Source organism: Zonotrichia albicollis, chromosome 8, assembly GCF_047830755.1.
Source record: "Zonotrichia albicollis isolate bZonAlb1 chromosome 8, bZonAlb1.hap1, whole genome shotgun sequence".
NCBI classification, from domain to species: domain Eukaryota; kingdom Metazoa; phylum Chordata; class Aves; order Passeriformes; family Passerellidae; genus Zonotrichia; species Zonotrichia albicollis.
Window position 1 is genome coordinate 21,828,966 of NC_133826.1, and position 21,772 is coordinate 21,850,737.

At 38.7% G+C, this 21,772-nt stretch overlaps 1 long non-coding RNA gene across 1 annotated transcript in view; it reads right to left on the reverse strand.

Moving 5' to 3' along the window:
* LOC113459278 (uncharacterized) overlaps positions 1 to 12,990 on the reverse strand; it is a 106,454-nt gene extending 93,464 nt beyond the window's left edge. The window contains exon 1 of the long non-coding RNA XR_012581391.1: positions 12,874 to 12,990. This is a non-coding gene — a long non-coding RNA (uncharacterized LOC113459278). The remainder of the gene's footprint in view (positions 1 to 12,873) is intronic.
* Positions 12,991 to 21,772: the final 8,782 nt, after the last annotated feature.

Consider the following 21,772-nt stretch of genomic DNA (forward strand, 5'->3'; position numbering starts at 1 on the left):
TAATTACTACTTTTACCAGACAAAACTTCTGGTTTTGATTTAAATTCCAACTTTTGTGGGCACAAATTTTTCAGACAAGACATTCCAGACAGCTTGAAATTTGAAGATAATTTGAGTGAAGATAATTTGAGAATTATAAGCATGATCTATCAGATCTGTAAAAGCTACTTATTTAAAACTTTTAAAATGTGAATATCCATCCATGCAGGTAAATGCCCATGGGGCAGACTTCTTTTTATCTGACATAACACTGACAACAGTTTCTGAACCAAGAAATCTTGGGGTCCCAATAGTCCCATGGGGAATGCAGAGGCAGCATTTTGTGCAGGGAAACTGGAGTCAGCCTTGCCATGCAAGGTTTCAGAAGCTCCACTGAGCAGCACAGACACACCACAAACAGCCTGGAACAGCAGAGACCCACTGCCCCTTGGCTCCAGGGCTTTCCTCATTTCCACACTCAGCTTTTCCTTTCAAGCAGTCTACATATCAAGGGTTAGCAGATCCATCTTTTGTAAATATCAGTCCTGCCATGCAACATTCAGCGTTATATTTTAAATCAAAATACATCTTTTCATCCAGATGCAGAACAAAATTTAATGAAAGTCTATAGGTTTTTGTTTTAGCAGACGCATTTTAGCCTCCAAAAATCATAGAAAATAATTGCCAATGTCCACCACAGTGCAGATATATTTCACTGTAATCCACCCCAAAACATTTAATTTCTTTCCTTTCTTTGTTCTGCCCAGTGCCATTTAACTGTCTCCCTCTTTACACATATCCACACTGCTTTTATATATCCTTCATCTTATAAAGTGTGCTTCACCAACAGGCTAAGTAAACATTTACAGTGATATATAACACTTACTGACAACGTCAAGCCAAATAGACTGTGATCCAAGAAAAGGCTTGATTTCCCTCACTCTCCTCTCCTCAGGCAAAAGCTTGAGTGAATAGATGAACCCTGTTCTGCACCTTGAAGGTCAAAAGAATAGCTCTGACAAACCAACAGGGAAACAAATTCTGGGGCTGACAGATTTCCTGCAAAAACCGTCCGCCTCCAGCATCCCAATAACCAAACTTAGAGATTGCTAAGAAAATAATCCATTTATTAGGTGCCATCACAGCACAGAATAAGAAAAAAATCACTGACACCCAGATAGTCAGCATGCAAACCACAGCCCCACAGCTTCTAACCAGCATTTCAAATTAGGCTATTGCAGGCTTGGCATTTGAGAGCAGCTTCTTGTTGGTGTAACTGAGTTTTCATGCAATTGTACAGGCTTGGCTGCTCTGTCCATTATGATTTTTTAACTCCTTCAACAATTCTAAGGTATTTAAATATCAACTTGAATTAGCAAGTTGCAATAAACAATTCTCCGTGTACTATCAAGCTCCGTGTACCATTTTACTTTGCCTTAACAATCACTTAACTCTCCTTAGATTCTTCCTTCCCTCAAAAAAGCACCACATTCTCTCTCAGCGGTTCTCCCCTGACTCTTTCTGACTGGTTTCACAGAACTAAGGCTGTTTCTGCACCGGACTCCACACGGTGTCCAGGGGGCCCTGCAGAGAGGCCGCCGCTCCCGCAGTGCCCGGCAGCCCCCCGGGGCAGAGGTACCGATGCCATGGCACAGCGCGGCTGTGCTGCTCCGTGCCCGGGACACGGGGACACGCCTGCAATGTGCCACCTCGGCGGGCAGCGGGGCGGCCGGCTCACCCACGGAGCCTGTGCTGCGGCCACCTCCTCCCAGGCACTGCAAAGCGCTCAGGCTGCTTCTGCCAGCAGAGGTACTGAACTGAGAGCGTGAGCAAGAGAAGCTGATGTAATGCCTTCCAGGAAAGTGATGAAAGAAAGAGGAAATAAATGTTTGGCTTTTTGTCCTCTTCTCGTCTCAGAGTCACTCATTTATATTATTAATATCATTATTTAAAACTGCTTAAGAGACAGTGCATCTGCACTCACTTCGTGGGTTTCAGAAGTAAGGGATTTCGGGGTTTTTTTTTGAAAAACTAAGAAACACTTAAAAATCTTTCAGAATTATAATCCCCTATTTCCAGTCCCCATTTCTCTCTTCATTTGCATGCCACAATCTTATGTCCTAGTGGCTTGGTTTTTTGGGTTTGTGTTTGTTTGATTTTTCTTTGTTAATGAGGTACAATAATATAGTCCTGTACAGAGAATTCATTATTTCAAGTCTTGTCATATTTTCACTTACTGCTTACACCAGCAAGGACTAAATCTGAGTCTTTTCTTCAGTATAAATAAACTTGTATGTATCTTATGAAACTCATACCTTCATACCTAGTCTTTTATTCACTTTTTATTTACCTAGTTTATTTCTAAGCCCTCAATTTTCATGGTTTTCCCTAAGGTAGTAGTAGATGAGCGATAATTTTATTACAAAAGATGCTACCTATACTTCTATAAATTATTTCCACATTGCCAGCAAGCCAGCACAGAATGAGAGTAAGAGATGTCTGCTGTAAATTTAATATAGCTGATTATTTTCAAACAGATGGACAGAACAACAAATGCTGTAGCAAACATCCATCTAACCTGCCTGTTCTGAGTATTGCATTTCTGCAGCTCAATTTTATTTAAATGCTAGGAAATTCTGCTGTTCTCAGTATGTGCCAGAATGCAAAGCACTGATCATTCCAGAACAACCATTAATCCAATCTGTGGTCAAGGAAAGAACATTGACTTTCAGCTAATAATCATTCTGGCATTACAGATAACATGTTTATAAAATGAGAGGGAACCATGTCCTTGTATCTTGGTCAATGAATCCTGCAGTTTTATATTTATTATGGTCTTAAAAATCTATATTCAGACTTTTGTGAATCACCCTCTAAATTTCTCTTCTTTTCTTGCAATAAAAAAAAAAGTTTTATCTCCTTCAATAAATGCCCTTTCTGCATTTATTTTCCAGAAAGTCTATGAGAAAAAAAATACCTCTTCAATGCACTTGGGACATCACTTAAGTGATGATATCCAAATAACTGACCCATTTCCTAATGGCTTGGCTTTTAATGATGTCAAATTTTCTTTTTCTTTAAAAAAGACAGCAAAACAAAACAAACCAAACCACTAAAAAACCTCCTCTCCAAAAACCCCAATCTAGCTTTAGTTAGGAACACTTTCAAAGAGTTTTCCAGATAGTTTATGAAACTTTCAGGGTTACTTTGAAAGTCTTAACTGCAAAATTGCTTTTCAAGTTTTGGAATTTTGATTCTCATAACAGACAGGCATTTTTGCACAGTCCCTACACATTGCAGGGTTAAGAGCAATTCAATTTGCACCATGCAAACTATTCTGGGTTGATCACATGGAGGCTTGAATGGCATTTCCTTCAACTTCACCTCTGTAAGATGGATTCACTCCCTTCCAAACCCTGCTGGCAAGAGCAATCCAAACTTGCCAGAACAGACTGGGACAGCACAGGCAAAAAAACTAGAGACACTTTGGTCAAGTCTGCATCCTAAAATTCTTAGGGAAGCTACACAGCACTGGCTTTTTCACTGTATTTACTGCATTCTTTACATTAATAATAAAAAAAAATATTTTCAGGTCTCTTCATAACAAAGATAAATGAAAACAACATCTAAGTATCTAAGTTAAGCCAGATTTGGGTTTTTTAAAAATTAATTTTAAAACTTTAAAATCCTATGCCTAGAACATAGCTAGTGTTCTGTCCTCATTTTTATTTAGAAGAAGCATCTAGTGCATTCTACTAGTATAGTAAAGCTGACAGTCAAAAACTACCTCCAGGGGTCTGAAACTTTCTGTGACATCTTTCCCCAAGTTAAAAAAAAAGGGAGGGGGGCAGAATTTTGCTGTGTTATTGTTCTGTTTGCTTGTTGAGGACAAAAAGGCCTTTTTGAGTTAATGACTGTGGTGTCGGTTCCCTGCAGCAGCCCAGCCCTGCCGCTGTGCGGGGGTGGCTGCCGGGCGGGCCTCAGGCCTCGGCTGCCCCGGGCCTTGCTGGGCAGGGCAGCGGCAACAGCACCCTCGGCCCTTCCCCGCTCCTTCGGCCCCGCTCTGCTGCGTTGCCCGGGCCGGCGGGTTCCTGCAGCGTTCCCTCACGGATCTCCCGGCTGCTGCGGCCTCCGCACCGCACACGGACACACAGACAGACAGACACCCGCAGGACAGCGCTGACCCTGCCCGCGGGCTGGGCGGGCACAGCTGCAGGAACCCGGCACGGCCCTCACAGCCTTCCTGCGGCTGTACGGGTGCCTGAAACCCGACTGCGGGGGAACAGAGCTCTCAGCGTTTCTTTTCTCCTCCAGGGCTGTTCTCAGACAGCCTCACACATAACCGAGGTGGGGGAGGGAAGCCCGGGCAGCCCATCAGGAGGGATCAGTGTCACCATCACCGCCACCGCAGTGTCACCATCGCCACCGCCCCGCACTGCAGCATCGCGGAGCGCGCCTGTGCCGCCGCCCTCCCTCCTCCGGCCTCACCTGCCCTTCCCTCCCGTCCCTTTCTCAAGGACAGATTCCTCCCTTCTCCCGGCCTCACCTGCCCTTCCCTCCCGTCCCTTTGCCAGGGACAGGTTCCTCCCTCTTGCCGGCCTCACCTGCCCTTCCTCCCGTCCCTTGCCCAGGGACAGGTTCCTCCCTCTTGCCGGCCTCACCTGCCCTTCCTCCCGTCCCTTGCCCAGGGACAGGTTCCTCCCTCTTGCCGGCCTCACCTGCCCTTCCTCCCGTCCCTTGCCCAGGGACAGGTTCCTCCCTGCTGTCCTGCTGACCCCTGATGTGCTGCCCTAATGGTGCAAACAACACTTGACAAATTCAGGGATGGCCCTGGAGCATACTTTGGGTTTTGGTACTGCTGCTTACTACTGCTGTGACAGCCATGTGACCCTCTACTTGTGCAAATTTGTGGTGGAAAAGAGATCTAACATCTGCTGTTTTGGCTAAAAATATCCTATAAATGTGTACAAAATTATTCATGGTGTCAAGCTTAAGGCTTGGAAGAAAACAAAATCATAGACACTGAGATAAAAATGAAATGTCAGAAGTATATAGTAACATTCATAATTTTCTGGTCTCCGGAGTTGTGTCTTCCCCTCTTTATAGAAATACTTTCTAGTTAATTTATTGAATTAACTTAGCACTGTCCAAATACCACCTAGATTTCACTTCTAACACAACCAAATTACTGATAAGATACAATACAGGACTGAACATTTTTGAGTCAGATTTTTGAGTTGAACACTTTAAGTCTTTCAAAATGAAGTACATAAAGAAAATATTTTCGTTTTACATCATCATAACCCTATCACAAGTTAGGAGGCTTTGCAGGTCAGTTTCCCAATGTAAGATAAAGACATATTCAGCTTATTTTTGTACATTTTTTTCCTTTTGGCAATACAAAAAAGAAGACCTCCATAGTGTATCAAGTAAAAAATTGAGCTCTGGTACATGTTCAAAACAATCATCACTCAAAATTTCAGTTTAGGGGACATTCTACTGCATAAGCATGTCTGACAAAATGAAAAAAGGTAACATTATTTTAAAAAACAAAACAAGAAGTCATAATTTGAACTACTTGGTATAAACATAAGCCATTTGTGCTGAGGATTTGAAAGAGATACAATTGTGGTTTATTTTTATGAAATCAGCAGTGCAATAATGTCATTGACAGAGAACATGGAAACCTCTTCTGTTAGTTCCTATATTTAGACAAGCTGTAGCCTACCAGGGGGCTGCCACAAGTACCTTCTAAAATATCATTATCGTTTGTTCTGTTATCACTTTTTAAATGACAGAACTTCTGTCATTTTAAAAGTGCTACGAGTAACTGAACACATAGTAAAATTCTCCTCAGTTTATTACAAAGAAAATAAAGATAGATGAAGGTCATGGTTTCCTAATGCTATGTATAATTTTAAATTGTTCAGTAAAGCAAGAATCTGCAAGAATTTCTACCCATCTCCTTGAGTCCTTTTACATTCTTCTCCTGCTGTATAAAAAATGCATAAAGTTTCTTTCTCCTAAGAGCAGCAGTAATTTTAGTGGTCCTTAGGGATCCCTGAGGCCAGTGGAAGGTGCAAAGTCCTTTTCCCCTTCCCACAGACTCTGGGGTACACCCTGTAGGGGTTCACATGCAGGTGAAAGCTGTATTGGCAATATAACACTCGATTTTGCATCCCAGGCTGAGCCCCCTGGTGCTTGGGGCCAAGAGGAGGAATAGAGCCTCTCCTGCTCCTGTGATATATAATTTTGTTATATAGATATATATTTATATAACCCCCACACACGAGTTCCCTGTCCTGGGGTGGGGGAAGCTGCAGCCCCCAGCCAGCCCTGCTGTTCACATCCCAGCAGCAGGGAAACAGCTGCCCTCCACTTCAGCTCCTTTTCCACCTAAAGCTCAAGCAAGACTCAAAGAAATTCTACTCCAGATTCTAGCAATATGGCAAATATGAGTCCAAACAAAAGGATGGTTCAGGAAAAAAAAAAAAAACTGACTAGTTACTTTAAATGGCCACTGAAATAAAGAAGAAAGAGGCTAAAAAAAGATGTCAAAGCAATAGTAATTTACAGCTCCCGTGTGTTTAAAATTGCAATAAATCAGAGACAGATACTTTGACAGAAGAAACCAGAACTACTGTAACATGGGTAAAATTTCCCCATCCATGTGACTGTTAACTTGTGTTCACTCATTTTGTTGAATATTACTCATTCTACACAAGCTCACAATTTAAATTTATGTCATATCACCAAACAAACCAACAAAACAAACCAACAAAACTCACAATCAAATTAGGGAAAAAAGAAACAACGCAAAACCTAAACCACCAGATCAGGCAATCCCCATCTGAGAGGAGCTTCACCTTTTTTGACCTGGTAAAATAGAAATAGTGAGAATGAACTGAACTTGGAAAGCAAGAGAATTGACTTTATTTCTAATCTGTAACTGCGCCAGGGCCAAGAAAGGCAGAGGCAAAATATTCAGGGTTATGGATGACAAGTGACTGTGAAAAGGAATCTTTGGCATCTGAAAAGATGGAAATAGCGAAGGAAAAAAGGAAGCTGAGGTTGGGGAAGAACTTTGAGTAAGATAGGGCCTTTTCTTCAACACTAAAGTAAATGTTCTTTTGGAAAATGAGAAACAAGTATGTTCACTTGTCCTCTCAATGGCACAAAACATCATTTTATGTAATTGATATCTGATAGATTCCTATCTGAATTCCACGAGGTGGGCTCTGAATGCTGGAGGATGATCTATTCACCTCCAGAAAGTTTTAGTGAAATAGGGCAGACAGAGAAGACAGAGAAATGAAATCACTGACAGATGTGACAAAACTCATCCCTGGTAAAACACAAACTGAAGCCCACAACCTAGATTATGTTACTGGCTGCTGCAAAGCCATCCTTTCAAAGCTAATTATGCCACCAGTTAAACACACCATTATGAGAAATAGATCAGCAGCTTTGTAGGTTACTTGCCTCTCTCTTTGTTTTTTAGTACACCACACATCTCCTTAGCCTGCAGGAGAGGTTGGGGAGGGGGCTGTGGCTGGCAGGATGAGGTACTGGTGAACAGCTGAGTGCACATCTTCATAGCAGGACAAGGATGTGCAGCTTTGGCAACACAATCTCAGGCATAAAACACCAAGTGGGAAATGTATGCTTTCCTGCAGGCATAAGCAGGCTGTATTCTTTTTCATGAAATTGGGAGTTAAGATGGTTGCCTAAAATACTTTACAACATGATCTGATCAACAGGTTTAGCCCAACCCTGACAACGAACTCAGTGGTGTCTCTTATATCTCTGTAAGGCTCAAGGTCAGCCAGGAAGCTAATTGAAGAACACTTTAGTCCTATCAGCCCTTAAAAATTATAGGAAAAATTAAAAAAACATGATTCCTACCTTCCTAAACCCTTAATTAAAAAAACCCCAAAAAGTCCAGGCAGAAGGAATGCACTAAATCTATCTGAAAATACAGATTAAAAAAAAAAATCACTGTCACAAAGAAGTGTATAATCTAGTTAACATATAAATATACAAAGCAAGTCAGAAAGCTCGAACAGACAACTGTGCATACTGCCAACAGAAAATTTCAGCACACCATACATACATACATCTTCAGTATCTTCAGTACTCATATGACAAAGTCACTGTAGCCAAATGAAAAAGAACAAATGTATAATTCATAAGGAATAGCTTTTTAACACACCAGAGCTTTTGGCTGTCTAAAAATAGAGTTGTGAAACATAAAAAGCAGTATTATTGTCTCTAAGACTACAATCATATTTTATTTTCCTAATATTTTCCTCAGTATAACCTATGGTTTGGAGCTCATTCCTATCTTTTGTAGACCCTTTTTCTCCTGTTGATTTATGTATCTTTACTGGAAGGCTTTAGAAAGGAGTATGTTTACTAGTAACATTCCTTTGAGCTACAATTTTTTTTTTTTTATTATGGCACATATTTGACACAGAAATTGCGTGTCACAAAATGATCACAAATGCAGGAAAACATATCGCCCACAGTCAAATATTTCTCCTATGATACACTCTGTATGTAGAAGACAAGGCAATGGTTGAAAATTAATGCAACATAAAGACTGTCCAGCCTGACCTTCAGCTGTCCTTTGGATACATTTTCAGACATCCATCACCTTTTATTTTTTTCTCCATTCAGTGTAAACATCTGGCATACAAGTGAATTGCAGTGTAACTACAAGAAATAATTCAGTTTTAAAGCTTGTGCAAGAATTAGAGGACGTAAGTGCTAAATGACTGGACAAATCTGGACAACAGCAGCAAACACCAGAAAGGAAATAGATATGCACACTCTGGTAAAATAAAAATGCAGTACTTGCAAGATCAATTATAGATGATCTCACTTTTTTTTAACCTAGTTGGCAGGTAGCTTTGAAAAGGAAAATAGATGTCATCTAGCTGACAAGAAAGCACCTCTTGTAGAAGATTAGACACAAGTACCCCGTTAAAGTTAAATACTAGAGACTTACACATCTTCATGGTAATACACATACTCCAAACCTGCTGCAGTCCCATGGACACACAGTAGCTCAACCCCAGAACTGTCAGGCTGTATTATTTTCAGTACAGTAATTATTTCAGTGACCTACTTTTTCTGTGACCAGCTTCCTACTCTAGGCAAGAATCAAAGCATAAAGCAGGAAAGTTTTATTAATATTATCAAAGATTCTGTCTCCGGTTTAGATTCTACATTTGAGTCAACAAGAAAGAAACTTGATGTGGACATACTTAGGGAAAGTCTATTGCACACCAAAACACAGAGGTTACAGAGTGAGTGGTTTCCCCCTTGAGAAATGTGTTTTTATGTTGATTATTCCTCTATTTTTTTCCAGGATGTGGAACAGTGCACATACTTTTGCCAGCTGAGGACCCACAACATAAGAAAAATTGTGTGATTTAACCCAGATCATTACTTTCATTTTAAATTATACCTCCAGTTGGAGAAGAAGGGCAAATAAAACTGGTCTCAGCATAAATGTCCTGCATTTATTAATATAGGTTTACACTTCACTATTACCCTAGTTTCTTCCTCACTTCAGGGAAAAAAAAATCCATTCTTGGTGCCATGTAAGAGGCAGCTTGTCTCCCAATTGCACAGGACCTCTTGAACTAAAAATATATTTGGGCAAAAGAAGGGATATGGTTGGGAAAGGCTCTATCCTTTTGCATCATGAAAGGGGTGAGATTCCATCCCAGCAGATCAGTTTCCTACCAGCATCTGGTGATCACCATAGGAGCAGCTGGAATATGCAAACCTTCATCACTTTTCAGGTTGTGAAAACTAAGGACCAAACTTGTCCCTAAATAAATCTTTTGCCTATCTCACCAATAGAAGTATTCGTTCATTATTTATCTTCCTGTGTGGAAAGAAGCCTCCTTCCCAGCTGCCCGGAACCATTTCACCATCAAAACTGTCACTGCTTCTAAGCTTGCCAAGGGCTACTTCTCTGAGCTCTATTGTCACTGACTCATCAAATCTGAAATGATGTCTCTGACCTTTGAATCAGTTGTCTTATTTCTCTTTTGACACCAATGACAACTAGAGGAAAAATGTAGATGAAACACTCAGAAAATAACGGTGAAAGCAAGCTGACAATGCCAAATCCATCTAGAAAAGCATCAGTTCTTAAAGATGCTGAATGCTCTGTGTGAAATAAAGATGCTCTCAGCAGTTGCTGCTTCTTTGGAATTCAGTTGTTAAGCTCTAAATATTTTGACAAAAAAAAAATCAAAAAGCAGAGGGATACCTGCAGCCTTCTCCAGTGACTTTCAGTGCACACAGACGTGTCAAAGACCTTGCATAAGAGCCAGTTTTACATAAGGCTCAAATCTCCTGTACACAGTGAGGCCAAGGAAGGAAATCTTATGGAACACTGGGGAACAGCCAGTCCTTTTCATCTGTCTCCCACCACCGTTGTATTCACTGCACCTACCTAATTGTAACTCTCAAAAATCAAACTGTGAGGATGCTTCCCTAGGCAAAATAATTTGATCTGTCCATGTCCAATATATTTCCCCTTTTGGATCAGTTAAAATGCAACAAAAAATATTCGAGTTTTATAACACAGTTCAATATATAATTAACTTTGCACAAAGCCCAAATTTTTAAACTTGAATGTTGATAAATGCTAAGCTGGTAAATCCCTGTTTGGGATCATCCAGCCTGAAATGCTGTGCTGAACTTTAAACAGTCAAAATTCACCCAAGCCATTGATCTGTATGAGGGATCTCCTTTAGGAATTATGGTCCCTTTTATGAATCCCTTTGAGCTCTCCCAGGCAAATGGAAGACTTGACTTTTACACATTTAATGGCCAATATTAACCAGGAAGGCAGGCAGCTCTTATGTTTGCTCACAAATTACTTCTGAATAACTCTTCCTCCAGTGTCTGTCTCTCTGATCTTTGGTCTCCTTGCAGTGTTTCAAACATGAGGACATCAGCCCTCCTTTTTTTTTTTTTATGTTTTTCTTTGGGTTTTTTTTTTTTTTTTTTTTTTTTTTTTTGTTGTTTTCCTGTTTTCTGTGGCAGAGATTATCAGAACATGGTAGCAAACATTTTAATCCAAAATAAAATACAAAACTCCATGGACAGCACTACCCCAAACTGTCAATTGCAATAAAACACAAGTACCTAACAAATCTCAACAAGACAAAACCATTTTAACATACTGGTAAAAACTGAGTGCTGGAAAAAAATGGACTTTGGTCATGTGAAATGCATAAAAGGAAAAAAGGAGACATGCCAAAGGAGGAAAGAATTACTCCTACTTCTGTGACTTCTTGAATAAATGACCTATTTCTAACTTGAAGCTGAATTCTCCCAAAGAACTACCATCATTACAGATTTTGTACATCAAAGTTCAAACTGGAGATTATTCTGATATTACTGGATATATTAGAGAGAGAAACTTCCTATAAAAGAGCAGACATAAGTATTGAGACATTGATAATTACTAAATGTCAAAAATTAATGTCTAAAACAGTATAATAGAAAGACAAACTGCAGGATGATGTTCAGAACATGTAATTCATGTAAAGGAACAGAAAGAGTTTAGTTCTGAATGAAGATTGGTGTTCCAAGCTAAATTGGGTACCAATGTATTCATACAATGTGGGGTAAAATCCTAAAAGATAATTACTCGCTCCAAACAGACATTTTTCTCACTCCCTTTTCTAACCAGTCTCAAATTTGTCTTTTGAAGTATCCTGTCTGTGCTTTATTTGGGATTTTAATTTCTGTTCTTTGAGTGAGGGTGGTTTGGTGAGGAGGTTTTACTCATCTCCTTATAGGTACTAAATTATATTTTACTTGATTTCTTGTTCTGCCCTTTTAGTGATGTAAATCTGTCTGTCTAGTTGTTTCTAACAGGAGCTTTAGAATAGGTTTTGATGGAAACAACAATCTAATTATAACTCACATTTTCAATGCAATAAACTATATAACAATTTTTACCTCATAAATACTAAGAAAAGAGTGAGAGTGAGTACAGTTTCCCATTCAGGTTAAAACAGCCTATAGTTAAGAAAATTTTTAAAAAAGATAATATTTATTTGATTTAATTATCTCCATTTAAAAGTTCTCAATACGCAAAACAAACATCCTGCACATGTATTTGCTCTAAATTTATTACTAATGACTTCAGGAAATGTCCATCAGGCTAACAACCACTGTGGAACTGTAACATCTCATGTTACTGAACAAAACAAAAAGCAGGCAGCACGTGTTCTGTACTCTGAGGGGATGGTACAGATATTTGTGACACATTATGGAATGGAGTTTACTCTTGCATGACTTTACACTTTTAAAAAATATTTTTCAAAATGTTATAGCATATAATATTTGGTTTCCTAAGCACCATGAATTCTTCCTTGGCCCTGTTTCTGACTTACCTGACTTTAAGTACTGAGAGATCTCAGTTTGTCTGTCTAGTCACAAGAGACCCATGTCCAAAGAAACAACCACAGATAGCCATCTCAATAAAAAGAAAAGGTAAAGGTTTGGACATTACATTATACCCAATAATCTGTTTCCTCCAAGGTGAAACCATGTTATTACATAGGCAAGCTGAGATTTCCAAATCTGTTTTAAGGACATGTACACCACAACAAGGCATTCAAGGCTCTTGATTATTAACAATGTTATTCACTCAAGATAAAATTGGAACAAACATTTGTTGCCAGAGAGAGTTAGCACTGCATTACAGTTCTTAAGGTCAGTGGCGTTTTACTTTGCAGGTGTGAAAAGAAAAATTCCTATAGGAACACTCTGTTTGTTTAAAACATTCAGATAATTCAAATTTTAAAATTCCCTTTAAAGTTACTGAATTATGCAAAAGAAATAGCATCTACTTACCATGTCAGTTTGCTGGGATACGAATCACACATTTCAGATTCAAATATTTTTGGTAAAACAGGTTTCCAAATACGTAAATACATTCAGAGATTCTGTGGAGAAAATAGGCAACATCAGTGTTTGTGCGGGGTCTGTTGTTTAGGAGTGCTACAGAATACAGTTACAGTACTGTTGTGTTATTATATATTAGCCTTATGAAAACTTTGAAAACCTCTTTTTATTAAAAGGCTGGTAATTTTGGTATACATATTTTTTATTTCACATAGAGTCAATCTGTCTCTTTTAGGAACACCATGTCCTGGAAAAAAAAGCCTTTTTTTCTTTTTTTCTTTTTCTTTTTTAAACAAGAGAACAAAAATTTTCTATTCAGCTACAATAATCACTTTCCAGCCAGCACATTCATCAAAGAATGAACAATTCACTAGGGTAACATATGCAGGAGTTTGCTTGTATATATTCATATTGTCTTCTGCCTGAAAAGAGTTAAATAGAGCATATAAATGATGAATACAGAGCGTCTTGGGATACAAAACAACTAAAATGGGTTAATTAGTGAAAAACATGCATCAGACTATAAGGCTCAACTGTAAATGTTACGGTTTTTTAAACCTATTATAGCTGCTGATAATATTTGGGATTATGGATAATATTTATAAAAATATGTTAATTTCCAAAAGGAGTTGAGTGGAAGATATTAAAGAGTAGGAAACATTCGTTGTTTGAATAAGAGTTCAGATGCATTCACATTAAACATACATTAGTGAATACATTTCTTTGACATGCTCATATAGAAGCATAATACGTAAGTGACCTAGAAAACACAGACGTTGTATAATCAATGACAAAAACATTGAGACAGATAAGCCCCGAGATCTTTGATCAAATATATTCTTTGGCAAACAAACAAAACATGTTATCCTGACAAATAACGCTGTGGGAGCGGCGGCGGTGCCAGCACCGCCCTCCGAGCGCTCTGCGGCAGCCGCGGCCCGGCGAGCCCAGCCGGAGCTCCAGGCCCTGGGCAGGGCAGCACTCGGGCTGCTGCCTCTGCCGGCCCGCTCAGGGCAGCCTCTGGCTCCCCGGGCAGCCTCTGGCTCCCTCCTGCCTCTGCCGGCCCGCTCAGGGCAGCCTCTGGCTCCCTTCTGCCTCTGCCAGCCGGCTCAGGGCAGCCTCTGCCTCCCTTCTTTGTGCTTTGTCATGTTACAGAGCGCTGGCCCGGCTCCTGTCGTTTTGACAAACAAGAAATACACTCTCATGTTGGTAAGAAAGATGAGTTTCACACAGAGAAGAAATGCTGTGATCTCTATTCAAGTGCCAGCAAGGTATTTAGGATTTTAAGGACTTTCTTCTCTACCTGAAAGAGTCCTGCACAGTGCTGTTGTTGCAAATTTTGCCTATACTCTTCTTTCTGGAAAATCAGTGAGATTTGCAAGCTGGCTGAAGTGAATACTAACATGCCATTGGTATTTAACTGAAAATGCTCTGAGTTTTCTCCTGTGATTCCCTGCTTGGTTTGCTGTGTTTGTGTCTGTGGACTTCTGAAGAAAGACACCAGAACAGAAGGGATAAATCTCCTCCAAAGTCTGTAGTTGAAGAGACTCCTGAGAGCCTGAAATAGGCTAATTCAAGATAATAATAGTCCTTTGGTTAAAACAATCTTCTGGAACTAAGAATATCTGCAGCCATAATACTGTTTCATAAAATCTTTGAAAACCATCATGACATAGATGTGTGGCTCCCTGTGAACTGTGACCACCCTGTTAAATTTATATGCACAATGTGGTCCTGCAGTACCCTAAACAGGAGAGTACAATGCTGATAGAAAAAACATGGACTGGTGACAGAGCAATAAAACTTGCTCCAATTAAAATAAAACAATTAGTGAAACATTTAAAAAATATTTGTGTTTTTTAATATCAACATTAAAATGAAACTGTAAAGTCTTCTTTTTAAGTTATGCATTTTTGAAGTAAAAATGACATAATTCCAAACATGTAGACAAAGTCTTTTCATATATGGATGTTCTCAATTTGGGTTAGGCAATTGACATTTTAAATATGGGTTGGAAGAGGATATACATCAGAGTATGCGGATAGAAATGTTAAAATACATATTTTATTTTGACAAGTAAAAGCTCTGTCAGAAGGTCTTTGATTCACAAAGCTGGAATACATTCATAGTTTTGAAATATGATCCTTTATCATATTCACTTCTTAGACAAGTTAATGTCTTAAATACAAACAAATGCACATCAGACAGAATCCAAGCCTGATTTGCTTGAGGGGCTGTAGGAATAATAATAAAAAAACTATTATTAAGTAGATTTAGCATGAAAGGGAATGACTTTTCTCAATCTTGTTTTATTTGTCTGAAAAATAAGTTCTACCATTTTAGTGTGTAACACATGAGGCATCTATTAATAACCACATTCAAATTAACAAGTTTTTCATTCTAAGGTGTTGAATAAATATTTCCTATTGTCCACATATAACTGAACAGTGGCATTCCAAAGAAATACATTTCAGCAAAATACAAATAAATTTGTCTGACAAAGAAAATAATTATGGTTTGTACTAAAATGTTTCCATTGGAGAAACCAGATTGCAGCTGACACTCAGCAAGAGGCTTTATAAAGAAAAGCACTAAATCTTTGCATCTTCTGGAAATGCCACCTTTTCAGCACTAACAGTATTTCAAGTCCTTTATAAATGCTGCAGTTGCAGACTAATTTTTTTTCTTACTCCTTATTTTCTGCCATCCTTGATATCACCCTGATAGATCCAATATAACATTTAGGTTGGACATTGGGAAGAAGTTTTTTCATGGAAAGGGTGATAGAGCATTGGAAAAGGCTGCCAGGGAGTTGGTGGGGTCACTGTCCCTGGAGGTGTTTAAGGAAGCCATCCCTCCTTCTGTGCTGTGCCCTTGTGTAGTCAGTTGTGGACTGCAATAAAGTGCCAAGATTCCCCAAAAACAGAGCAATGAAAAGGCTTTCTCACCTCCCAATTTGAAGGAGAGATCCCTCTAAGTCTAAGTCAAAATTAAAGCCTTTTAAGAATAAATAAATTTTAAAATCAGAAAGAGAATAGAAAGGTTATGCATAGCCCCAACAGCAATATCTCCTTTATCTCTGGTTTCTACTGCAATATTGGATGGACTGGAGCTTCCACGAAACTTATATAAAGACTCCATTAATCTGAGAAAAATATCAGCAGGTGTAGGAATGGAATCAGACAAAACATGAGGTGATGTGCAGAGAGATTCCTGTGGGTTTATCTCCAGTGGCAGGGAGACAGAAGGCATGTGGGCTCAGGTTGGATCCAGCCCTTGTTGCTGTGCCAGAATGGCTGGGGACAGTTGCCAGAGGGGTGTTTTAGGGAGGGCTGATATCCTCAGGGTGGTTGCTTGACTGGAAACATCACTTATCACCTTGATACCACTGCCTTACGGAAGTCAAAATAGGCAGGCAGAGCAGGAGGAGGATGTGAAATGTGAACATACAGAAGCTTCCCTGCTGGTAGATGGGCTGGTGACAGGAGGTTATTTCTGCAGCCACTGGAGGAAGGAAAATTCCTGTGTGCTTTCAGGAGGATTTTTGGATGTACAGCCCTATTCAGACCTTGAAGATAAATCCTCTGCCTGCAGACACTCAGCGGTTCTTTGGTGTTACTTCTCAGGCAATTCCCATACCAAATGCAGTGTAAATTGAAAATTTTGCAGAGTTATCTGTGGTGAATGAGCAGTTGGGTTTGCAGTGCAGTTGCACAGGAGCCAAGATGTGCCCTGGCTGTACATTGGAGCTCCTCCCTGCCCTGCAGCACATCCAAACACAGGTGGGAAGTACTGGCCATGCATCTATCAGTATATGGTCAGGTAAAGTCTCAAAAGGAGCCCCTGTCTTTTGAATCAGTGTTTTGGCTGTCTTGCTAACACTCCACATAGCCATCATCTCTGTCTCTTAGAGTATGTTTCCTCACTTTCTTGGTTCAGTTGAACTAGTTTAAGTTATTGACCTGGTCCTCATCTAACAGTTCTCCTGTTCAAACTGAAACAGCTCCCTGCCTTCCTCCTTTGGTGACTGAGCCTGTGAAGAGGCCACTGAGAGTGCCAAAGAACAGGACAGCCCTCTGCCACAGCTCTTGGTCTTCATATAGACATGACAAGAAATTTTTTCTATTTGCTTGTATCTCATAGAGAGCCCAGATATCATCACAAACAGACCCATTCACATAAACAACTGCTTCTTTAAGAGACAACTAAGTCTTTCTGGAATGGATTAAAACTTCATCACAGAATAAAAGACCTAAATAACAATAGTTTTATCTTGTCCTTGGCTAGAGACTTCTTTCAAGTACCTGTTCTTACATTTACCATTCTAAATGGAGGAACAAAACATAGCAGCCTACATAAATTGTCTACTAGAAACCCTGCAATTAAAAATATGACCAGGAATAACCCTGCATTAGAAAAATAACTGTGAAGTTGTCTTATTGAAATCAAATGTCTTAGCCACAACCCCAATGAAAGAGTCTGCATTTTCATAGTGAAATTTCTGTTCCATTAAGAAAATAGTTTCTATATTAGAAACAACTGGCTTGCTGCAAACAAATTTCACTAAGTTCCTTCCTAAAAGAAAATGAAGAATCAAATAAGTGCTAAAAAGGTTAAAAGAAACAAATAAGAAACCAAGATGAAATGTTAGCAGCTACACACTCTAGAGTTTAGACTGCTTTTGTAGATAATTAATAGGGTCACATTATTTAACTGAAACATCATGCATTCTGCCACATGTCATTCCTTAACCAGTCAACACATATGAACTATGCTTACAGGACAGCAAAAAGATTGAGAAAGACTGATTTTGTAGTGAGATGAAAATGACAGATGCCTTTTTAAGTGAGGAATAGAATACAGGATTGAGGATTTGCAATGGTCACTTAAGCTAAAAGGATGGCCATATGATATGCTCATTGCACAAGAGTATTATTAAACATACTTAGATAAATTTCCATATCCTCACTTTTAATGCTTTGTCAGAATCCAAACTGCAATTCAAATAAAAAGATCTAAAACCTTGCAAGCACTGCAAACAGCCTTGTAAGTAGCTGAGTAATTCCATCATCTCTCAAGTTTAACTTTCCCATTAGTGCTTGTGCAACCCAATAAATCAGGGGGGCAAGGTAGGTAAAACAGTTCAGCTTAGTCTAAATAGAGTGTTAATTGGAGTTAGAAAATACAATCAAATTCCAAGATTAATCGCAGTAATTATCTGCCTAAAGCAAAAAGTTCATCTTTGTTCAAAGCCTCTAGAAGCCCTCACACCAATCTCCATAGCACTGGGCTATGGCAGAGTCATTAAAAGAAAGCAATGAAATGCAACTGTGAGACTGATACCTTTGATAAGATGACTGAAAACTTTTGTACTCTATCTGGACTCACCAAGAGGTCACTAATCTTACAAGGACCTTTTTGAGATTGCATGCAGCTTCATAGGAGAGAAAAATGAAAATTTTGGCAGAAATTTCTCTTAGGAAGTTTAACTTAAGCTAGTCCTCAGAAAAGCTTTAAACCAGACCTGAAACTTCAGCTAAAGACCTGAAACTTCTAATTCCCTTAGTTGTGAAGGTTACATTCAAAGTGTCAAAGACAGTGTTTTAAGAGACAGATTGTGGAAGTGATAGCTCTGAGTCATTAATTTTGTCCATTCACCAGAGGGAAGAATTAGCTTCAAGTCCACTTGATCACCTGAAGTAGTGATACTAAAACTAAAGAAACTTGGAGATTATGCTGCTCCATGAATTTTTATTGTTATCATTTTCTGATACACTGAAAAGGTTTGGGGACATTCCAACATAATTTTCATTTTTCAAACCAATTCTGAAATAAAATAGAAGAAATATAATGCTCAGCACTTGAGGATTGATATCAAATAGATCACTCTGGGGACAAGTACAGTAACAGAGCCAAGATGATGTTTGAGATGATTAAATCTTTGCTGGTGGAAGGGTACCTATAGCACACTCTCTCTTCAGAGACATGCACAGGGTGCAGGCATTGAGAGCCACAATGGTCTTTTCTAGGACTAAGTGGGAGGGGAAACCAAACACTCCTTTCAACATCAGCTCATTGCAGACACTGCTCAATCACTCACACCAGTGCAAAATGGAGACATAATTCAAGGGAATGTGAACACAGATGCATCCTCAGAATCCAAAACAAATCTCATTAAAACAAACAAACAAAAAACCAAACAAAAAAAAAACAACCTAGAATAAATGAAACTAAAAGTTCTATCCTTACTAGAAGCTTATCATTCTCTGCCTGGAATCCCCTCTATACCTGCAGTCACAAGTTTAGGAGTCCATCTTTCTATTCAGGTTCCTTGGTGGTTTTCATTTGCAAATTATTAATAAAGCTTGGTCTGTGTCAGCCTGTGTCTGACAGATTTTATGTAATTAAAGTTTCACAGTATATTTCATATCTCTTCAAGTTATACTTCTTTACAGCCTATAATATGATTTTATAGGTAATAGTCTTTCCTGAGCTACAGCAAGATCTTTCACAAGGGTTGGAGGCTTCCAGGGACAGAGAATATTTCATATATCTGTAGGTAAAACCACCCAAGGCTTCATAATAAAATTAAAGTACTGTCAATTTCAGATGTAGGAACACATATCATTATGAAAATAGGGATCTAAAGAATCAAAAGCTACAATTTCCATTTAGATATAAAATAACAATCTGTGTAACTTTAAAAAAGTAAATAGGTATTATGTTAAAGCTGATTAAAATAAAATAAACCAATAACTATTATTATAATCATCTGTGACTTCCCTGAGATTCTCTCTTTGAATACAAAAATATAAATTAAAGGTTTTGAGAATTAAGAATAAACTATGGCCAGAAGTGTTTTTTAAATATTTCAAGACATTTCAGAAAATGGTATGACATTTCCCCTAAATGCCAAATAAAACCAAGTATGACTATGTATATCCGTAAAGTAAGGCACGTAGTCTTAAAATCCAACAAATATAATTAAAAAATGAGCTCCTCTAAAATGGTAACAATTTAAACTCTGAGCTTATTTGTCACTGAGCACATGAGAAAAAATAAATCTCTAGCCATGCCAGCAGTGTTAAATTTTCACAATTTGGAAATGCAGTCATCAGCCTTGCTGAAAAACAGCCACGGAATCAGGCAGTGCAGAATGGCGCCTTTGTTGCACATGGTATGCACTGACAAAAGATTAATTCTTTGCATTGTCAGAAGGACTGACTGCTTCTGAACAAACCACCACTATTCAAACTTGCCAGAACAAGCTTGGAGAAAACTAGATAAGAGCACTTGAGGGATCTGTACACAGAGACAGTTGAACTGGAAGTGAAGTTACATACACGAATTAACTGTTGTGCGGTGCAGCTTTAATTACCTCAAACAATTCCTTGGCCTTGTTTGTAGCAATGATATTCCATTTTCCAAAGTTCTTATTTCATGTATGTTTCAAGGCACACAGGTTGCATGCTTTTTGTCCTCAACAAAAACTACTCTGCTATCATGTGGTTACAGGTACTTCACATGGAAATATTCATTTCCAGGCTCGTTCCGATTTAGTTTAGTTTTAAATGCATTAATTTATTATTTTAAATAAGTGTGCCACACAATTATCCTGTACAAAACATGCCATTCAGGAATGGCTACAGATAGATCTTTCCCATACAAAAAATTGATGGTTATGAACTGCACTTGCTTCTACCAGCCAGATATCTTGCACTGTAAGTCTTAGGTTGAGCTAATAATGATGAGATTAGTATTCAACTGTTCTTACCCAACAGCTGGTATAAACTGGGGCACACACATCCCCTGAGATGTGAGCCTGCAGCAGCCCAGGCACATGTGTCACCCACAGCCCCTCAGTCCCACTGGGCTGTCAAACAGGCTCTGAGCATGAGAGAGGAAAGTCAGCTCATGTGATGAGGAGCCACCTTTGTACCTCTGAAGCTCTGGCTGAAGAGGCTTTAAAAAAAAGTTTCTTCTCAAAGTATGGGCTAAGGGTGGAGATGGTTATTCAGGTGACACAGAAGAAAACCAGGGGAATTGCATTCATGTTGATGCTCGGAATCTAGATTAGAAAATAAGTTTCAGAAATCAAGCCTGATGACATTCACACAGCCAAAAGTACTATGCCAGAGAAGCCCAAGTGAAATTGAAGATACAAGATGAGATGAATGGAAATGGTCTTTTAGGGGACAAAATTTGCAATAAGAGAGCTAAAAAAAAAATCAAAAATCATAGGTACTACTACTAAATAAGTAGGCTTCTTGTGATATTTTCTGAAGTTTCCTTACTTCAGTAAAAATAATGGCTGTCTACTCTTGTACAACATCTTTTTGGTGTCAAATCATTGTAAGTTTTTACTATTCACCAAGTACTAGTATATTAGTTATATTAATTAGCTATAATTAATATAACTATTAATTAGTTATATATACTAGTTATATATATGAGTTATAGATACATTAGTTATATATAATATAAATAGAATTAGTTATTATATATATTAGTTATATATCACACATATATAGTTAACTCTGGTTCATCTTTGTCTGAGTAAAATACATATATTTTACTACTATCTGGGTATTGAAATACACAATGGGATCAAATAATAGCTTTCAAAATACTTCAGTGCATCAGCACTTCCATAAATTGGCACTTCATGCTTATTTTCACCCTTGGAATAAGACTAGAAATGTCACTTGACTGTCTGAAATGTTACATCAGTAAACTTCTGTAAATAAATGAATAACACTCTATTATGGCCAAATGGGAAGAGTCCTGCCCACAGAAGAGTGACATAATTCAATCTGCTGCTAAGTACATTCTGTGTTGGATGCTTCTA